Here is a 23,428-nt window from a genome sequence, read left to right as displayed (position 1 = left end):
TTGACCATGGGCTCAGGGAACATAACCCATGGCCCCCTCGTGACCAATGAACAACGTATTTGTCTAACCGAACACATGAATGTTAATTTTGAACTGTATGAAGCATGAGTATCGGTTCGGACACTTAGCCAACCTGTGTGAAGCAAACGCTGCGAATCTTGCATCTTGCTGTTCTTCCCCGTAGGTATTGTCTTAGTAAAATCGCCGAGATGTAACTGCCCTTCTTAGTATTCACAGGAAGTACATTTGAACGTTTTGTCAAAATTTATTTATTCGAATGCGAGGCAATTGTTTTCGTAGCCATCGCTAGATATGGCAGACAACATAAGAAAAGCAGATTTCGAGTTATCTCCCTTGCATCGATTTGCATTCGTAAAACATCGGTAATTCCAATGCATCATGCGGGATGCAATGTTATTCGGGATAACTACCACGAAGTACCGAATGAGTTGCTATTGGCAGCGGGGTGTACTACAATACACCTCACTTGTACACGGGGTGCATTGAAAACAATAGAACAGTCAATCAGACAGCGACATTTATGTGTGAGGTAAAAATAATGTGATATCAGTATCGAGGCGACCTTACGCCGACGCTTTAACATAAGCTTACGGCTGTCTTAGCGTTCAGGTGATCGTAACTCCCATACTTTAACATATACTTACGGCAGTCTTAGCGTTCAGGTGATCGTAACTCCCATACTTTAACATAAGCTTACGGCTGTCTTAGCGTTCAGGTGATCGTAACTCCCATACTTTAACATAAGCTTACGGCTGTCTTAGCGTTCAGGTGATCGTAACTCCCATACTTTAACATATACTTACGACAGTCTTAGCGTTCGGGTGATCGTAACTCCCATACTTTAACATAAGCTTACGGCTGTCTTAGCGTTCAGGTGATCGTAACTCCCATACTTTAACATATACTTACGACAGTCTTAGCGTTCAGGTGATCGTAACTCCCATACTTTAACATAAGCTTACGGCTGTCTTAGCGTTCAGGTGATCGTAACTCCCATACTTTAACATAAGCTTACGGCTGTCTTAGCGTTCAGGTGATCGTAACTCCCATACTTTAACATATACTTACGACAGTCTTAGCGTTCAGGTGATCGTAATTCCCATACTTTAACATAAGCTTACGGCTGTCTTAGCGTTCAGGTGATCGTAACTCCCATACTTTAACATATACTTACGACAGTCTTAGCGTTCAGGTGATCGTAACTCCCATACTTTAACATATACTTACGGCAGTCTTAGCGTTCAGGTGATCGTAACTCCCATACTTTGACATATACTTACGACAGTCTTAGCGTTCAGGTGATCGTAACTCCCATACTTTAACATAAGCTTACGGCTGTCTTAGCGTTCAGGTGATCGTAACTCCCATACTTTAACATAAGCTTACGGCTGTCTTAGCGTTCAGGTGATCGTAACTCCCATACTTTAACATAAGCTTACGGCTGTCTTAGCGTTCAGGTGATCGTAACTCCCATACTTTAACATATACTTACGGCAGTGTTGGCCGTAATGCTGTTTTGTACAAGTGTATCCCGTCTTTACATGATTTAGAACTTCAAGGATTTATTCCAACGCAACTTCTGGACAGAAATGTATATATAACTATACATATAATATTATATCAACAGACTGAGCGACCTTTCTAAAGGCCACGTAGCATGGCCACGTTATTTGGAATCCTGCAGTCGCCAGTTTTGAGAGCTACGAGCAAGAGTCGTTCATGAATCAGTGTCATGGCCCCAGTATTGCCAGGTGTTCCCAACCTCTCCCGCCCCCTCGGCTACCCGCCATGTGCACAGCGTAGGTGGGTGGTAGCGGTAATACCAGACATTCTACACACACGTGACCTTCAACACCCGAATCACAGACAGTTGGAGTATACAAGGAACGTTACATAGCTCGGCTGGGAAATACAGCATGTGAAGGTTCAGGTGAGGTCTTACACATATCGCGATCTCGAGATTAGATATCATAAAGTAAGGCTTTTCACTTTGTACCCATGTGGAGAATCGAACTCGGGTTTTCGGCGTGACGAGCGAACGCTTTAACCAATAGGCTATTATATCCTGTTGCAGACTACGTATCCGTGTGTGACGACTACGGGCATCTAGATGTAGCTGAAGGAACCTAGGAGCGGGTAATACTGCAGCTTGAACGTAGCGGTTTTCAGATATCTAATTGGCACACAAGTAGCGATCAAACAAAGCCACGTAAGCATAAACTACCGATCAAATAATGTAAACACCTGGAAACTGTACCATACGCCATATCTGGGATTACACTTTCCTGGTAAAGTACAAATCATTGTACCTGTTTGGTTCCATCCGGGATTCGAACCCGTACCCTCTGAGTCAGGCACCTAATCGCCAGCACACTAAGTCTGCGGGGCCGCAACCAAAAAAGTACTAGAATTTGTACTCTACTAAGAAAGTGTAATACCAAATGTTACATTTGACCACTTTCTTAATGGCATTGTGTAATCATAGCTTCCTGTCATGGGAGCCGTGCCAATTCACACTTATCAGGTGGGTACACAAAGTCCTCAGTCTTGACCAAGAGCTGTCCGACTTCCAGGTTTGTGGAAGTCGCGGTGGCCGAGCGGTTTAGGCGGCTGACTTTGTGTGCTGGCGATTAGGTGTCTGACACTGAGCGATTGGGAGACTGGACTCAACCGAAAAAGTACTAGATTTGTACTTTAATAAGAAAGTGCAATCTCAAATATGACATATGTTACATTTGACCACTTTCTAAATGGCATTGTGTAATCATAACTTGAAGCTGGATTAGACGAAAATATCAGTTCTGTTTGTGAACCTTACTGGGATGAAAACAATCGCCGAAATACTAAAAACTTACGCTCCATAATACAACTTATCTGCAATACACAACCATGGAATGACTTCTTGTTTGTAGACCGGTAGAAGATACTTTCATCAACCGGGCACGACCGATTAACATGGGGGGATAGGGGTGAAACAATACTGAATTAACTGAATGGAACGTGGTTTATTAGTGAAAATTGTGCAGGGTCACCCAGTATGTATTATTCCGTTCGTTCAAATCTTAAGGTGCCGTCCTTTGGCTGTCATGGATTTCAGGTAAGTGGTAAAACACCTGTATCCTGTAGGCTGAAACCCACAGATTCTCTGAGATATTATTCAAAGCGACCTAAAGTTACTGCCACATAATGTAACCGTTTATTCATTCACGCCATCTTAGCATCGATAACCACCTCCGACGGAAAGCAGATGGGGAGCTCCGAACACTGAGACCGCCCGTTCTATATACCTGTGCGGTGCCGCACGCTCACGTTAATCTGTTTTCCGCAGTCGTAGGGGTCGTGCGCTCGCGAACACACGTCGCTGACTGTGATACGATCGCCAGGATACCGCACCACACGTGCGCGTTGCTTTGAATTACGCATACACGTGCTTACCCAAGCAGACCTTCGCATTTGAAAGATTAAAAATGAAATTTTCAACAATCAGTAATGAAAGGGATACCTACCGATTGTGACACCCCGACGCGAGAAGCATGGTCGACATATGTTTTACTGGTGAAAGAATACTACTCGTACGGCAACTGATTACAAACACGTCAAAACGTCGGAAGACGTGCTGTGACATTGGTAATTCCACTCCAAATAATGACGTATCGGGGTTATGTTTTCATGATGTGACGTGTGCATAATGTGAGTTGTTGATCATGCTTATGATCACATGTTTTCAAAGTGTACATGGAGACCATGGTATGATACACCCATTATGCTTGGGGACGCTTAAATCTTGTAAGTCTGTTTCTTCCATTGTAGTTTGGCTTTCGGGCTTCTGTGATTGATCAAACACTGATTCACACAGGTGACGATGATATGCATCGGCTGAGTCGGCGAATCTGACCACCCTTGTCCGTTTCCAACACCCAAGTTAATCGGAATCATACACAAGTCTGGAATGATTCGGCAAGTCCAGATTGCCTCATTTCTAGGAAAAGAAATGGACACTACTGAGTTCCATTTGTAGTTGTTTGTGTATGAATGTATCATTCTATATTTTTTTTAATGTGAAAACTGTATTTTTGTGACTGAATGGTAGTCTATAGATCAGCTGATACCATTTATGGCGCCCATTCACGTAGACGTTATGATTTGTTTTCATTGGATATTATTTTTTGCAAATAGTGTTTGCATTAGTCTCTGTGTAATAACAATAACATATATGGTATGCTATGACCAAGTGACCTGGGTCAGGTGACATGTAGGTCGTGTGTCCGGCACCTTAACGGTCGAGGTATCGTGTCCCTCCGCCAACATGGCAGCCCACGTGTTGGGGGTGAGGTAAGGTGAGCGGGAGTTCCGGGAAGGGGGATGTTGAAATGGGGATCACATCATCATCCGCCGGAGGAAAACACAAAGGAGATCAAGTTATTAACAGGCTGCGACTATCGAAATAAAATGGTAGAGGTAGAATTTACAAAAAATCCAAATTAGGCGTCAGAGAAACGTAACCGAAACCGCTATGACTCAGTCAAGAAAAAACAACAATAGACGCGCGGTGAGGCCCCGGGGAGATAAGGGTAGTTTTACACGACAAAAACTGTTTGAATTGCATGGCCGCTAGGGGCATTCCGGCCCCTATGATGTGGATAGGACATTGATTACCAGGAGGCGAGAAACACGTTGAATTCGTGATGCCAGCGAGAATAAGTCGCTCGTTAAGAGACCAGCGTGTGGGAATCTCTGTACCGACCGCAATGTAAAACAATGAACTGTAACCGCCACCCTGGCCCGTAAGGACAAAAAGGCGATTTTCGTAACAATTTTTTTCTTAATTTGTAAATGATACTGACGATTCGATCACGGCCGTTATGGTAAAGGGGTTGGCAGTATGTTTTTAATGGTGTTGCGTCCAACTGGTCCCTTGACGGTGCGTCTGGGGAGCGTCTTCCAGCGGTTCGGTACAGTGTGTACACCATTCACACGCCAATCAAGCCAGTTCCTACTTCGCCATGACCAATTTGCAGGGTAGGTCAGGAGACTGGGGACACGGGGAGGACTCACTCATGACATCTGGTTGTGGTGAGAAATCTTCGCTTGTGGTTGGAATCATAGAGATAATAAAATCTGTTAAAATCATAGTTGGTAAAGTTATCAATTTATCTTGAGGGCAGCTATCAGTAAGATATAATCTTGGTCCGGTTTTACAAACGTGCGAAGTGGCAGATCCCAGGGAAGGATTCTCCTTTCACCTTTACAAATAAATCAATATAAGGAGACCCAATGAAAACAACTCTTTTATGAAATACAAAAGACTCCCTCAAAAACACACCCAGTCACAATTTCACCGCCACTACACAAACCGTTGCTCACTCTGATGTTCCTTACAGCACAGGTCCATAGGTTCTGTCGAGGCGTGTTGGGAATGTACGGTGTTTAGTGGTTGGTGCGCTCCCTTGTTCACAACTCTCAATAGCCTGGTTCGTTTCTCCAAATGGATACAATAAGCAGAGCCTATTCTCATAGTCACATTTACGTGAATGCACTATACTCCATTTACTCTATTTAAGCGTATACAAAAAATACGACACCAACATCTCCCCGAACTGTTTGCTCTGTCAAACATACCTAATATATTCAGCTTCTTTCTGCAGGGCAAAACACAGAGTCGTCACCGTGCGCAGATTGTGGGACGATTCCGCCCATGTGCGTTGTAAACATGTCACTTCAAAGATAACAAAACAATCACGGAGCATGCAAAACGACCCTTAAGTCCCACTTGTCACGTGATACACATTACGTGCACGACATCAACATACACGACGGGTAATTTGCGCAGTATTATGTGTTGATGGGTGGTAGTTGAGAGTCGGCATATTTTCGACCATATTGTAGACACGATGCTGGTGCACAGACGTGCAACGTTCTGTCCCGAACGATGGTTGTCTCAAATGGTACGATTCTATTATGAATCGAAGAGAATACAGCTATGGTGACCAATGCAGCGTCTTTGAATCTGTATCTCGATTTCTTGTGAGACTGCACTTGGCTGACAACGTTGGTAGGTAAGTTTTCCTTTTCATTCCAGAAAAACCACCTTAAGAGAATGGTAATCTCTTATTTTCAAATAGTTTATCGAGATCACCAGAGTTCGGTATCAATATTTGTTTCTTACGATTCATGTCGAAAATGATTTAGTCTATGACAGAACAAAGGTTTTTTCACCCGTTTCAATTTTCTTCTCTGTCCCCAAAATAAGCTATTTGTATCACATCAGGGTCAGAAGAAACTAAAGACGTTACACCGCGACTCACCTACCCATGTAATACAGCTACACACACTCGCATGATATCACCTGCAGTAGTTCGCATAAGTACGCTCATGCATGCACGCTCGTACAAGCGCAATCCCTTTCTATTCACACACACGTGAATGCAGATCCCTACATACGAGGGATTACGTCTATCGATATTAATTAACTCGTCTCGCCAACGGAAGATAGGTAGGACGACCACATATTATGCGCAGTAGATATCTCGGGGTCAAATGTCGCAGTCGGAACGTGACGTACAGCACCCCATCTTCCTTTCTGTATACAATGTGTCACTTAAACATTTGAAATAAATCGGCACGATTTGTAACAGCCCGAACATTGTCAAAAGTACAGTTCAGGCCATGGTCGCGTGAGTTTGGTTTTGAGCCGTTTTAGCAATATCCCGGCGAGGGACACCAGAAATGGGCTGGACACATTGTGCCCGCGTGTGAAATCGAACCCGGGTCTTCGGCTTGACGAACGGACGCTTTAACCACAGGGCTACCTCACATCCCCCGAGACAATGACATTTCACCCTAATATATATAGACAATGCAATATGGGCAATGGGGAAAATTCTGTTTAATGTGACGTGGATATTAGTGATAGTAGCCACAATAAATGATTTCGAACACAGGCCCAGTTCTACATGCTTGATTGTTTCTTCTCCTTTGTGGAACCCCATAACGTTAAAGGTCACATGCTTGATTGTTTCTTCTCCTTTGTGGAACCCCATAACGTTAAAGGTCACATGCTTGATTGTTTCTTCTCCTTTGTGGAACCCCATAACGTTAAAGGTCACATGCTTGATTGTTTCTTCTCCTTTGTGGAACCCCATAACGTTAAAGGTCACATGCTTGATTGTTTCTTCTCCTTTGTGGAACCCCATAACGTTAAAGGTCACATGCAACCAAAACATCAAACATAATTAACACACATTTATCACTTATTCATGACATATAATATACATTGCTGCTTTAAAAAAAAACAAATAAACACAATTATAAGCGTACAATCGCGATTCAAAAGTGCAATATTTTGTACTTGGGCTTACTTCCCCCGAAACGAAGCCCTCGGGAAACCGAACCCAGTCATAGCGGGTGGATATGCACTCAAGTGTAACGACGGCTTCCGATTGGCTGTTTCATTTGCTGATATGCTGAGGGTTCATTGTGTGTATAGAAAGATGATCTGTTTGATGGGCATTTTAGAAGTATAGCCAGTCACAAGAAAGTAAGATTCTTTATGGATAACAACTTCTTTTTGTGTACTTGATGCGTCGTTGCAGTATGGATTCATATACTGTTGTCAAACAAAATCATATACACGAAACAAAAGTCGTTATCCATGAAGAATGTATATAGAGATGTTGGGTTTGGGAAATACATTTTCTCTGAATTTGCGCTCGCTCCAATAAAAAATCATGTCAGTAGAGATGGTAAACTACTGCGTGGCTGGAATGTGTCATTCGCCCAAGTACAAAGCAGGACTTGAAACTGACAAGAGTTTGCACCAGTTTCCTTCAGATCCAGTCATCCGAAAAAAATGAATGTAGTTTGTTTGCAACCCACTTTTTGTTTGCAACTTTATAGGTTGAATTGGCATTTTTTTATGATTTGTTTCGGTAAGTGCATACCGAAAGGTACAAGAATCTGCAAAGTTGTGTTTTATGTTGCATGTGACCTTTCAGTGATACTGCGGCAAGCCCATAGATCTAGTCATTATTCGTCGAGTCACTGTAGGCATGCACGTAGGGCGGGAAATAATCAGTGGCTGTCAAATGCTGACAAAGTGCCTTCTGAAGACATGTAAGTGTTTTTGAAAAGGTACAAATTACCTACTGAGATGTACACACATTTAATGGTGACACACTGTCATAAGCATGATCTGTCTAATGTGTCCTTGTATCCGCCCGCTTATCGGTGTTTATCAAATGCAATATATCTTATATATCTAAGACTATGTGAACTCGCACTTCAGGAAAGGTTTTCAAACACTATTATCTCACATCCGTGTAGCTTCCAAAACATGTTCGAGACTTCCCCATGAAACATGAGGATGTACAGCAGGTCCTGGTCGAGGCTCTTCCTGACTTGCACGTGCATTATAGATGCACTCAGTGGCGTTCTCTGCAACAGCGTCATCATTGGTGATACTTCCTCAACAACATTAGCAAATTCTACTTTGAGAAATACATGCATATACGATCTTTGTTGAAAAAAAACTGTACCAACCCCAAGGTCACGATATATCTTTGATATCCCCTAAGCTGCAATTGTTTGATTTCGTTAGGAACGGAACAGATTAAATCATTCAGCTCAGGGAATATTATTTATAAATTGTCACTTGTTCAGAAACAGAGTTTCGCTGTATACACCGTAACACACCGACATGGTGAACAAATGTGAAATGTTCCCCATTTCTTGTCAAGTCTGAACCACTCAATGTTGTAGGTAGCGCAAGTTCCCAGGTATGTATGTTATATTTCTTACGTTATTTTGATTCGCTGTTTCTGTACGACAACGAAATATAAAAATTCTTAAATGATATTCATGACATAATACGCGAAGGTTAGTCTGTCATACAGACCCTGAGGCAAATATACCCAAGAAAGTCTACGCAAGTTTAGAATATGTGGCAAGTCTAAATTTCCATAGCTTCAGCAGAAAATAAAGAAAGTCTCAGGGCTCCTTTTTGTTATTTCTTTTTTCAATTAACCTTTTATCTGTGAAATATGTTCATTTCAGAGACTAGTTGTTAATGTACGTGAAGGTGTAAAATGTCATTACAATTTGTAAACAATTGACCCTCTCCCATACCCACGTTCCGCGCATATTAGTGTCACGTGACTGTGCCCCACCCTGCGCGGACGTGACAGAAGACAACACTATGCTCAACAGACGGCCTGATGCACGTCTTAACCGTCCTTGTTTGACAGAGGAATTATAACACTCGTGCTTTAATGCGAACTTTGACGGATGATGGGCTTATTGTTGGCTGGATATGTACCGCGAGTGCCATTCAGTCTGAAATATTAAACACATGTTGTGCATACTTCACCAAACAGTCCTATTTTTCGTTAGGAGAAATAAACATATTTATGATATCCTGACGCATCTGTTTGCTGTCAGTAAATACCTTGTGCATCTTTCAGTGTATCTAGGAATATCATCTTCTTGTCGTTACTAGGCACTTACATGCTGTGTAAGTGCGCCATCACAACGTAAGTACAGGTAAGTGTATGGATCCTGAACTACACTGGCTGACGAAAGAAATTACCACAAGTTACCTTGCCGTCTTTTTGTATTTTTCTTAATGTCAAAATATGATGTATTTTTAATAACCTGAACACAGCCAATACTTTTTTTTTCTGGTCACAAGATCTAGTGCAACATAACTAATTCAACCGTGCAACCGTAATGGTCCAGCTACCCGACATTATGCTGGTAGCTATTGTTAACGCTGCTGCACACATCAATATTCAGACAACTCTGTGATCAACGGCATGAGTTTCATCTACACAGTTAGGATGCGCCACGTGTCAACCAAGTCAATGAGCCTGACCACCCGACCATTAGTCGCCTCTTACGACAAGTATGGGTTACTGAAGATCAGTTCTTACCCGGATCATCATGGATCACACGATATTACAGGACACCAAAGCAATGTAATTTAATTCTGCGACACCAGCGTCAAAATACAAGCACAACTATTATACCAGGCCCTCAACGGAAGAGAGAAGGGACAGAACTGCTACAGATTGGAACTACCCGACTGACCACGTCGGCCGTACCCCTTCTTCAACCACATGACGCGTTGCTAGCACTCTGACCATACCCTGGACAGGTCGAGCAGTGGCTGACCATCCACCAAGATTCATAACGAATACCGGTACCCACCCGTCATATACCGGTACCCACCCGAGGCACGAGTTTAGTCGGTGACGTCATCGTCAACTGCCGCTGAACATCACCTATCTGTGACCAGCCGAGGAAATGTATAGATGAGATAACTTTAACATGGCTCTGGTGCCTCCAGACCTTCCTACAGACAAGACTTGACTCCTCATCGTTAGACTAATGCCTAGTCTCTGAATATACGCAATACTGATGGTAATAAACAACCCATTTTGATTTAAAAGGAGCCCCAGGGAAACCAGAGATTCAGAACCCGAGGAAAGACCACAGCCTCTCCTTAGCACAGCAGTGAAGGCTTGGCAACTGGCAAAATACTGTGGTATGTAACCTTGCCAGGAATCGAAAACAGGTCTTCGGCGAGACGAGTGAACGCTGAAACCACCCAACCGAAGCTTCTTCGCAGGAGAAAAAGAAATTCTAGTGCATTCCTATATCTTTATACCTTTTATGTTTGTATTTGTAGTTCATAGAATTTTGCCACTGTTTCTTAATGGAATGTTATACAATAAAATATCCTCTTATCTTATCTTATCTTATCTTATCTTAAGAACGGGCGCTCCTTTTCTAACGAAAATAATTCTAGATTTTCAGAGAGATTTTCACCGTGATGATTTCCACTCACATGGTCGACTGAGTGAGTTCATATTTATCGCATCATCGACAATATTTCAGCCATGTCGTGACAAGAACAATTAATAATGACACTGTCGATCAAGCTGTTGACGAAGATCAGTAAAACCACTAGTGTATCCCAGATATCTATATAAAACTAATAATTAAATCTGAAACGTATTAACGAAAAATAACCAGACACGTTAAAAACAGGCTACAGATGACCTACAACTGAAGGTAGGGCACTATACTATGGACCATGGAGACTTGCAGTACTTTTACTTCCTGAATCCACCCTAGTTTTAAACCATCTATTCAGCTGTTAGCAATTTAGACACAGTTAGTCGTAGATTTAAAAGAGATAAATATGCTGCGATTTAAAAGTTTTAATTTATTTGGAATGTTTTGGGACTTACGTACCCGCACAGGAGGACAATAATTTTCCAGTATTTTAACCCCACTTGTGGATAGAGCCCACACAAGGTCGAGTGACGGTAAAACGTATCTCGTGGTTCTCGTCAGTCAAACGTCACAGTGCTGCGTGGAAGAAGTAATTTGTCCTTTTGTGTAATAATTAAGTTCAGCTTCATAACCATGAATGATATGAATAGTATTGAAAAACAAACGTACCGCAAAACTACATTTGGCAATTGTAACTGTTTATATAATAGTTCTCAAAGGCTTTGAATTGTCTCTTTCCATGATTTTGCGCTTTAAACGACACAACATGTGCACACGGGTTCTTCTTTGGGTTCGTGCTGGCAATGAACGTACACTGCTCTTGCGTGCAAATACTGTCACTAGCAGTACCCGGATTGGGACACGTGATCTAAACGCAGGGACGTTTATTCCTGACAGAACGGGTATGGTTTTTTTTTTTGAAATCGCAATTTGCATTTTTTGTAATGATTGTAAAGAGTACTGTTAAGAGCGAAATGATTTAGATTCACTGGCAAAGTTTTAGAACCAATGTGGTCTCTTCGTTGATTAAGATATTTCGTGATTCTGTTTCAGCGGGCGAGAGCGAAAGATGTTACACAGTCCATGCATCTGTGCCAAGCTCTGACAGGGTTAAAGCAAGACATATTAGGAACATTTCTTCAGCTATGACAGCATTGGTCTGTCCATGTATATAAACTGCTCCTCCTTCCTTACCTACTTAGGCTGTCCTTAGAGCTGATGATATATTGACAAATCTTGTCTCGTAATCCCCGTTGTTCGCGACACTAACCACCAGATGGAGACACAAGGGTGACCGCGAAACTCAGTGAGTGACAACCCTGATTTCTTGTGTCATAAAAACTAATTGTAGTCTTAGCAATTATTACCATACTCAAAACATACAGGGGCTTGGAGGTTGACAGAAATATCCATCTGTCCAACACTGGAGGTTTTACCTTAGTACTCAACATTACAAGTTTGTTGACATATCAGGAAAGATTTTTCATGGAAAATGTTGTGTCACCTATATAAATGTGTAAACTTTGTTTTTGTTTTAATTCTATTACACTGTTTCTGTTAGTATTCATAAAAAGTTCACAACTTTGTGTGCTATACTTAGATGCTTTGGGAGTCGAGTGAAATATTGAAATATTGAGACTCATTCTCATTGTATGGAACTTTTATACAAAGTATACTACCGAAGAAAGGTATATTAAATATCTTGTGTCCCAACTATTGACACTTATTTCTTTAATGGAATAGATAGTTTGAAAGTGTAACAGGAACACCTAACTGGAATTTACATTAGTCGTTGCCCAAAAGAAGACTTTAGATTTACTTAGATGATTGACCAATATGTATTACGTCATCTACCATGAAAAGTCAAACTCGTTAATATCGGTCCTTGACGAAAGGTTTCTTTGGTTTAAAATGTGTTCCTTTTTAATGTATGAAACATTTTCATGAATATGTGGCTGAAATATTATGTGATCAAGTAAATATTAACCCAAGTATTGATATTAGTCTGCCTCTATTCCCAATACAATCCGAAATCGACGAGGCTTCCTAGTAATTGTGACAGCTTTGTTGATTCCATACTATACTACCCGCAGGACAACGCAAAGTTCGTTAAGGCAGTGAGTCTAGTTTAACGCCGCACTCAGCAATAGCCCAGCTATATAGCGGCGGCCTGTAAATAATCGAATCTGGACCAAACAATCCTGTGGTCAACAGCATGAGCATCGATCTGCGCAACCTGAACATCCCCGTTAGTCGCCTCTTGCGACAAGCCTTTTGTGGTAAGCATGTGTTGCTGAAGACCTATTCCACCCAGGATCTTCACCGACCAAGTTCGCTGAGAGTGGTCTGTGCTTGTTGATAGTGACGTACCCTGTTTAAGGGGTATTCTTGATTCGTATGTGCTAGCGGGGGTGGTGCGGTTATGCTTGTCATACTGTCAGTAGCAGTACGACCCCGGTGTGATTTTGTCTTGTCAGACTGAAACAAAACACGACGTCGATGACCAGGATGCTGTCACTGTAGCAGTGCCCAGAAACGTGTCTATAATAACATGTTAAGGGTTCCCGTCCCGTTACGGTGATTCCAACGGCATGACAACGCTCATTCTCTCTATGCCACTCTCTGTTGTGCCGTGAAGGAAATTCAAAGTGAAAATTTTGAATTATCCGAAAACATAACGTTTGCACAGCGCCGATAATCCAAGAATGTCATCCAGTACTACGACGGTCAGACACACGTGGCATAACACGTGGACGCCGGGCATGTAGCGTCCTTCTGTGTAGCTGATTATGAATCGTTTATTTATGCTTACTCTGACACCTGTGGTTGTATGAGCCCGTGACTGTATGTGGGAGGCCCTCCGTCCACAGTATCGAACCCCACTCGTTCTGAGGAAACGATCTTGTACGCCAGTAGTCGCCCTTGACAGACATCATCAACGTCTGTCATCAACGTTGTTTTCTGCCAATATCGTGATTGTAATCTGCTACTTGTTCCAACGTCCCACTTGCCAAAATGCACGAAGGCGTCCGTGACGAGGCAGACGCTTCTTGTCGGTCTGGTGTTTATCATTGAAATGTTCAGCAACACCCTGGCACGTTTTACTGTAAATTTCGAATTTTACCCCAACCACGTTCACGTGCATGTCATGAAAACCACTTCCACGGAATTGGTGTGTTGCCCGGAACGCATAACACTTCCTGAATGTTTTCTAACACAATCATACAGTTTGATTCCCAAATCATATCTGTGCAAAATATGCCCCACGTTTTTCACAGGATGTCATACCCGCAGATGTGGTCACGTGATAGCCTCTGTCACCTGAGATTTCAACAAACCCAGATGATCATGTTTTCAACCCCGCTGTTCTGTTTCGGTCTGTTCTCAGAGCTTTGGCCTGTGTTGCTGCGAGGAGAATATTATTATCACTGTCTTAATTCTTATTGCCACCGCCCCTGTACTGCAAACTGCAGTTGTAATTGTCCACTGTCATAGTAAATGTCTTTCAGTAATTTGTATTGATTTCCAAACTGTTTCTGCATTGTCGTTTTAACCTATTGCTCCAATTTGAAAGTTTACTCTCCGCCCTGTTGTGATATACTACATACATCTTGTTGTGTTATACCACCTGTCTTGTAGTACTACAACATCCGTCTTCTGCTAAACTACCCGTCTTGTTCTGCTCTGTCACATTCGTTTTTCTGTGCTAAACCATACCCGTTTTGTACTATATCACATTCATCTTGTTGTAGTGTATACATTGTATACCACCTCTGTCTTTTGCTGCATCACATCTGTCTTGTTGTATTATACCATATCTGTCTTGTGCTATATCACAACCGTTGTATGTTATATCACATCCGTCTTGTGCCATACAACCTCCCCCTTGTGCTACATCACCCCCATTTCGTTTTATTATACCACCTCCGTCTTCTTGTGCTATATCACCCCCATCTTTTTGTATTATAACAACTCCGTCTTCTTGTGCTATATCACCCCCATTTTGTTGTATTATACTACCTCCGTCTTATTGGCTACGTCACCTCCATCTAGAGGTATTGTACCTGTGGCTTGTGTTATGCCACGTCTGTGTTGTTGCATTATACCACGACCATCTAGTTATGTGACGACACCTCCTTTTAGTCGGGGAACACCTAAAACCTCAACTCCCCTACCGACTCCACGTGTATGACATCGGTGCTAGTTTGTTTGTTTCCTCATGTGTTATGTCACCTGCTACATCACGTATATGTATCGCCTGTTTTACAACATACGACTCCACGTGTATGACATCGGTGCTAGTTTGTTTGTTTCCTCATGTGTTATGTCACCTGCTACATCACGTATATGTATCGCCTGTTTTACAACATACGACTCCACGTGTATGACATCGGTGCTAGTTTGTTTGTTTCCTCATGTGTTATGTCACCTGCTACATCACGTATATGTATCGCCTGTTTTACAACATACGACTCCACGTGTATGACATCGGTGCTAGTTTGTTTGTTTCCTCATGTGTTATGTCACCTGCTACATCACGTATATGTATCGCCTGTTTTACAACATACACGCAAAGGTTGTTCACGTGTGCATCTTTCTATGATATAGCTAATGTATACATAGCTGGCACCGTTTTGAACACCAAAAACCAATCTCTGATGAAGGCTGAGCATATATATGTCTAGAGCTGCACTTCCTAAAGTTGATGTGCACGGACCTCTAGTTCGATATGAAAACATCTCCGTTTATCATACAAAATGTTCCCCAACTTTTCCGGAAGTACACGGAGTGTCCTAAAGAATGCCACCGCATTAAGAAGTGTTGAAAGTGATCGTTAGAAGTGGGATTGGGATTCACTGTAGAACTTGGTAAGTAAACCGTGTAACTGTATGAATTTTCGGGGTGCCACTGGGATATCCGCTCAACAAAAAAAACTCACTTCCGGTCCCCGCTGATTCAGAAATAATGCTACTGATCAGACAGGACCGCCATGTTTCCAGCATCTCACTATGCGCATGGCGCCAACCGAGCCCCTGTTACCCCTCTCTCGCCATTTCGACTCGCGTTAGTGATAATTTGTTCCTCTGCCGATCCTGTTCCGTTTCCGATAGTCCAACTTTTGCCCTTAGCGTTTCGCCCAAACCGGTGTAAAATTCGACGCGTTCCCCTCAAGTCGATTTTACGACAATTTAATATTTGATATACGATTCAATAATTGATTTTAATTCAAAGAAGCAGAATGAGAGGCGATATTTACAATGTCGCTCCGAGTGCACAGACCGCTGATGGAAAACACGATCGCTGCAAGTCTGCAGACACATGTTTGAAATCCACGAAAAACGAACAGGATTTATTTCCTTTCCAGTTAGGCAATGTCGATTTAGTAAGATGATCATGGACTTTTTCTCTGATCTGGAACCGCTTTATCATTGTTATTGTTATGATGATTAGAGCGAATTCGGGACTATGCACGTGCCACATCCCATCTGACGGTAAATGAGAGGAGTGTGTACCATCCACAACATAACACCGCTTTTAGCAATATTCCATCACTATGACGGTAAAGGAAATAAGAAATGTTAACGGTATGGATCGCCAGGTTGTCAGCAGAAACAAACATTATCGGGTGGTGGTGACCCAGCTGACCAAATCGAGTTTAATAAAAACTGTGAAGTACATCAAACTAACTCGGGTAGTGAGTGTACTTTTTGGGAGTAATATCACTTGGTGGTGACACTTGTGCCCCACCGCCCCTATCCCGCATAAGTGGCAGCATGTTGAGGAAATGCAGTCAAATTGTTTTACACAAGTTTAATCGCTACACACCTCCAGTATTATCAAGCACCAAGTATGGATATGGAACGGACAATCCAGGAACACGAATGTGGAGCGGACAATCCACCAACATGTGTATGGCGCGGACAATCCAGGAACACAGGCGTGGAACGGACAATCCACGAACACGGGTGTGGAGCGGACAAACCAGGAATACGGGTATGGAACGGATAATCCACAAACATGGATATGGTGCGGACAATCCACGAGCACGGGTGTGGAACGGACAATCCAGGAACACGGGTGTGGAGCGGACAATCCACGAACACGGGTGTTGAGGGAACAATTCACGAACACGGGTGTGGAGCGGACAATTCACGAACACGGGTGTGGAGCGGACACTCCACGATCACGGGTGTATAGCGGACAATCCACGAACACGGGTGTGGAGCAGGCAATCCATGAACACGGGTGTGGAGCGGACAACATGCGGACACGCATACAACGGCGGTCCGTAGATAATCGTGTTTGGACCAGTTAATCAAGTGATTAACAGCATGAGCATCGATCTGCACAATTGGCAACTGATGACATGTGTCAACTAGGTCAGCGAGCCTGACCAGTCGATCCCCTTAGTTGAATCTGACGACAAACATAGTCGCCTGGCAATCCCTTTATCACAGGAGTATCCGATAACCATGTGTAACCCGCTTATAAACCTTTCTGTGGCAGCACAGTATACCGTCCTTCCACACGCGGTGATTTGACAAAAATACTGTCCACAGATAGCCGCGTTTAACCAGAGACCATATAATATTATATGGTCTCTGGTTTAACCAAAGGTAGTAACCCGCTCGACTAAATACTGCCCATTTTAAACAATCCGGTAATTTGTCAATTATGTATTTTTCTGACTAAGCAACGGTATGTCTTGGCAGCCCCTTATCACTGGTAAATAACATCCCCGGATCGTTTTAACAATGGGTACAACAGTGGGTCCGCACACATTCGCTTCAGCCAACAATAATCATGATATACGGTGAAAGAAGGGACCCCGTCTCCGTTGCAGGGCATGGGGCTCTCGCGTATAGTGATAATCACCTAAGTCGACCAGAGGCTAAGGCAAGCAGGCTGAAACTGTTACCAACAGGAGGCTAAAGGTTAATTGTGACACAAGCATGCTGGGAAATTCTGTGTTTATGAAGTCAGAGCGTTTCTCAAGTCTCCTGCTCCGAATGCCGGCAAATCTGGCGCCATCCATACCTCCAAGTTTAGCCCTGCGTCCTGACTTCCGCGCGAGAACCGCTTCGTATTTTGACAAACGAACGTGAGTCCACCAGTCTTTGCGAGGCACTCGTTTCCATGTAAACAAATAAACAGCTTGGCGGAAGGTCATTCGCACCTCTACGGTAAACACTGGAGGCTCCTTCTCTTTGAATAAACATATAGTGAGGTGTTAGGCTAGCTCACATCAAAGCTGTGGTCCTACACAAGGCTGAAAACTTTTAGTGTTACATCATTTTCGCTCTTACACAAACCCATTTTCACGAAATTATTTTATATTTCTGCAGCATGGAACGGAACCCCCTTTTGGAATTTCGTTTGAAGAAATTAATGTGTAGCAAATACCTTTATTTCACAGAGAAAGAACCAAATTATCACGTTCCTTTAATCATTTTCACATATTGTCTTATCTGACTACTTTTGAAAATATGAACTAATGTCGCTTTCCAGACAAAACCCAATCATATAAACTATACTCAGTTGTCTTCAATATAAAATATCATTACACTGAAATGATTCAAAATTGATTTGAAACCTTCATCGTAAACAACTCACCTGAGCAGAACAATAGTTTTGTTTCAGGTTTCAGGTGTTGACGACTTCCGAGACGGGATTAAATCCCTCTGGAACAATGTTTGGACCGGACTTCTTGTTCCTATACATTTTAACACTCATACACTAAATAAAGTGTTGAACGACCGAAAAGGTGAATCCAAGCTTGTACACGAGTTAAAATCAATAACTCTTGGAGGACTGTCCAAGTATTTATTTGTAAGAAATTCACACAGTTTTTCTGGCCAGTAGGATCACAGACCGTCTTGGTATCACTTGTAAACCATAGTTTTGTGTCGATGTAACGCCTAGCTTCATCTGCTCCTGGACTCCCATGATATTTGTTCTGAGGTAGTTCTGTTATATAGTCACGCACATTCCAGGCGGTTATAGAGTATTTCGTCAAACAAAACAATAAGTTGTTGCGCTGAGCACATTATAGGAAAGGTGGTTTATTTAGAGACTCACTGTCATAAGTGGTTATCAGTATTATCAGCAGATAACCAGGGTTTGAAAGCTACTTTACTATTGCTTTGCTATGTGGCATGTTTAACGGACATGTATATTTGTGTGACTTTCTTGTGGATCGTCGCTATGACTGAAATAAAGGTGATGCGACCTTTTAACTCACATTTTACTTTTTCTGTATTGCACTTCGTTGATGCCACATTCAGGGTGCCAGCCAACTACTTCTAGGTATATTTCAAACTAGTCAACAGCATGAGCATCGACCTGCGCAATTGGGAACCGATGACATATCTCAACCAACTCAGCGAACCTGACCACCCGATCCCGTTAGTCGCCTCTTACGACAAGCACAGTCGCCTATTATGGCAAACACTGGTTGCTGAAGGCTTGTTCTACCCCGGGACCCTCACAGGTGTCTGACGTACTAAATTGTAGCATTTGACGTATTGTTCTGTGGCATCTGACATACTGTACTGTGACGTCTGAAGTACTGTGCTGCATTATCCGGGAAACCTCTTACAGGGCCACGGACCCGATGTACCACTGCATGACTGCCCGTGAAGATCCGGGATAGCACTGGTCTTCAGCTACCTTCTGCTTGTCGTAAGATTGATCAGGCTCCCCTATTTGGTTGACACATGTCATCGTAACCTAATTGCGTAGACTGATGCTCTTACTTTTGATCACTGGACGCTGAAGGCCCGATTATTTACAGACTGTGTCCGTATAGCTGGGAAATTGCTGGGCGCGGTGTTAAACAACAAATAACCTGATGTATCACCACACTGTAGTCTTTCGAGATTCCTTAGCCAAAACTACATTCTTAAACACAAATCATTTACTGCCAAGAAAAAGACGAAAACACTTCAGCGCCACTCATTACACAATATCTTATTAACACAAACTTACTGAATACAGCAGAATATTAATTTATTACACCTCTGAATATTCTTGTGTATTTCCAGAAATGCCCAGAGTACGGAGCCTGTATGATGTCAACGGCGTATTGCCGCACGGCCTCAGTCGCACCCAACGTCAACCTCGCGAGGACAAACTCGTCGCTGCAGCTGCACGAGAACTGCGTGGATGTGTCAGCGATGTTTGTCTTTCCGAAGTGTCAGACCCACCTGGGAACAAGCGGTCACTGCAGGTGCGCTATCTGTTGATGAAAACGCGGCGAGGGCGGGAACATCAAAGGCCTCGACTGTTGATTTTCGCGCACGTCTGCTATATTGCGCGCTGAGGTGAGAAATAGCGGTAAACAGACAAACAAACTTCATGCAAGAGGTGCAAACGCACGGCGGATAAACCAATCTTACTTGTGGTCGCCGTGACATTTAATGTAGTGTACTTAAAGAGATATGTTGACGGACGAATCTGCCGATCAGGTCAAGACATGACATGACGTGTTTTCTAACAAGCATCTTATCTGTTACAAAGCATTGTAACAGGCGTTGGCCATGTTTGATCAATCCTGGAAGTGACACACCTGACACTGGTCGTGCGTCTCGAACACTCAACAGATGAAGAACAGATTGTGCACAAGCAGTGCCTGAGTCCTGTATGCACTGAAAACAGAAAACTGTTCACCGTAATAAAGTTACAATAATGGAACCCCCACATTTTATACTCAAGCATTAAAGTGATATTAAAGTGACGATTTATTAAATACTTTGGTTCAAAGCAATATAATTTGTTTAAATTGTTTGCTGGTTAACGCCGCAAATGGTGACGGTCTGTGAAAAGTCGAGGCGGTAGAAGAGCCAGGCTGTTGAAGCCTCACACCAAAGACCCAGGGTCGTTTCCCACATGTATGGGTACATTGTATGAAGCCGATTTCTGGTGTCCCTCCGACATGATATTTTTGGCATATTGTCACAAGCAGCGTAAAACTAAACTCACTCACTCTCTGTAAAAAGTGGAATCTGGACCAGACACTCCAGTGATTAGCATCATGAGCATTGAACTGAGCAGTGGGGATACAATTCAAGTCAACTATGTAATTGACAGTTGTATCAGTCGTAGTGGGGATGAAACGTTTTCGACAAATGTATAAATCTCACCATGACAAGATACTGTGTAGAGACTTTATTATGTTGAATGGACATGCTCATATATGCAGTGCTGTATTCATGTAAACAGACTCGACATAGATAAATGTGGGTTATGGCTCTAAACAAGATGATTCGAGGAAAAGGGATTTTTTTATTTGTTATGATTATATTTTCAAATGCTAAACATTTAAAGCGATTAGAGATATTGTAAATACGTTTACTCAAGGCAAGCAAAACAGCGATTTTCCAAGTGAAATATTTGAATTACAAACAAGATATACAAACATTTTTGTCTGAAGATCCCAAAATAGTGTTTCCATAACCCGGGTTTGTTTCTGATTTCTACAAACAAATTCATTCAGAAACATGACATTTATCCTGACATGATGTAACAAACGCGGACGCTAGTTCCATTCTTTGAAATAACGTGCATTCTCTCCCTTTGGCCCCGTTCGCTCATAGGGGGCGCTTGAAAATTCGCCATGCGGATGTGACAGCTCAGAGACAGAACTGCAGCAAACTGTTAGCCCGAAACTGACGGACGGCTGCGCAGTGATCAGGGTGAAACCAAACTCTAATCTGTACGAGAAATATTGTCCTTCAGGCAATGGACGCCCCGAACAGATGTTGTGTAAACGTCCCCGTGTCGACGTTTCACGTCAGTGCTGTTGTCAAAGAGATGTGCACTTGATGAGCTCAACGGAGGATTCACGTCCGAGATACGCAGTACGGGTAACTTTGCTAAATACTGGACAAGAACTACATAATGACAGGCAGGCCCGGTAATACACAGTCTAATTCTGAGAAGCGTTTTGTGAGATCCAACAATATCCACTGCTTATTTATTACTCCGAATGTTGGCATTCTGTTGTTGAGTGTAAATCACCCACGGAATGTCCGATAAAGAACGAATAAACTCACATTTTGTGTACTCTTTTAACCATTCGTTGGTTTCATAGTAAGTGTAGACTAGCTGTGCGCATGCGCAGAGCGTGCAAAAATATCTACTGGCGGACTTCCGCTCTGGTCGAATGTTTATCGATAGTGTATAAATATACTCAAAACAAAATGATTAAATAATTATTATTTACGTGTGACAACTGTTCAGGCTGACTAAATGCATTGATTTGCATGTGCTTTTCAATTATCGACAGTGGGAAGGACGTACTAAATCGGGTGGTTCCAAGATAGAAGATGCTGTGTAGATTTGTTTTCATCGAGTTAAAGAAGAAGCTAAAAAACTGCTTACTAGTTGTTGTACATGATTGATGACCAAAGGATTTTGCATGACACAACTTGTAAAATTTCGATTTCTCTCTCGGAAGCGAGTTTGTGGTCGAAGTGACAATAATATTGTAAGTAGTATCATATTGACCCCCACCTCACTCCCAACAGTGAAATTGTTATGCTATAAGCAATGTCATGCAAAATCAACCCGTGAAGGTCCCGGGGTAGAATAAGCCTTCAGCAACCCATGCTTGCCACAAAAGGCGACTAAGCGTGTCGTAAGATGCGACTGACAAGATCGGGTGGTCAGGCTCGCTGACTTGGTTGACACATCTCATCGGTTCCCAATTGCGCAGATCGATGCTCATGTTGTTGGTCACTGGATTGTCTGGTCCAGACTGTATTGTTTACAGACCGCCGCCAAATAGCTGGAATATTGCTGAGTGTGGCGTAAAACTAAAGTCACTCACTCACTCATGCAAAATACTATTGTCCACCAATCAAATCCATATTTTACTGCCAGTTGAAAGTAAATATAGCATCACGATCCAGCTTCATCCCACACTGTAGTAGAAGCCTGTATGCGCACATCACATGGTTACAGCGTTTGTGACAACCAAGAGCCGGGTTCAACTCCCCCATTCAGGCACTCGGAGTAAAGCCTATTTCTGGTGATCCTTGCACTGGTGTTGCAGCGAGTGTGGTAAATGTTGCGTTAAACCATACTCACTCACTCAGACTATAGATCAGTGTCCGTACTACGTATCTGTTTGACACGTTTAGGTGCCTGTGTGTTTCATATGCCTACACAATATCGTAATATTTTCTTTCTTTCCACAGAACAATGAATCGTTAGTTGTGCGTGAATATTTCATGTTGTTGGCTTGGATACACTCCAAATATAAATTCATATTTGAACCAGAAAGATACCTGCATATTATATCAGAAAAAAGGTGCGCTCTACTTGCGTCAAATTCAGATGCAATGTCTTGCCATTACGTTATAACGAAGGTAGGTGGCAATCAGTTTACGTCTATGTCCCATTTGTAACACGGCTGTAGAGGACGAGTTTCATTTCACACTTTTATGCCACTTGTACAATGAAATCAGAATAACTTTTCTACCAGAACACTTTTGGAAATTTCCTTCTGTCCATAAATTTGTAAGTCTCTTATGTACATCTCAGGAGAATATAATCAAACGTGTACAGTATTATATTTACCATGCATATGTAAAAAGTATGTAGTTAGAAA

General features: G+C 42.5%; 1 long non-coding RNA gene across 1 annotated transcript; it reads left to right on the top strand.

The window, feature by feature from the left end:
* The first annotated feature begins 5,789 nt into the window (after positions 1 to 5,789).
* Positions 5,790 to 21,888, top strand: LOC137277168 (uncharacterized). Its single transcript, XR_010956609.1, has 2 exons — positions 5,790 to 6,077; positions 19,860 to 21,888. It is a non-coding gene; the product is annotated as an uncharacterized lncRNA (long non-coding RNA).
* Positions 21,889 to 23,428: the final 1,540 nt, after the last annotated feature.

The sequence above is a fragment of the Haliotis asinina genome, chromosome 3 (assembly GCF_037392515.1).
Source record: "Haliotis asinina isolate JCU_RB_2024 chromosome 3, JCU_Hal_asi_v2, whole genome shotgun sequence".
NCBI lineage: Eukaryota > Metazoa > Mollusca > Gastropoda > Lepetellida > Haliotidae > Haliotis > Haliotis asinina.
This window is presented reverse-complemented; position numbering and strand designations above follow the sequence as displayed.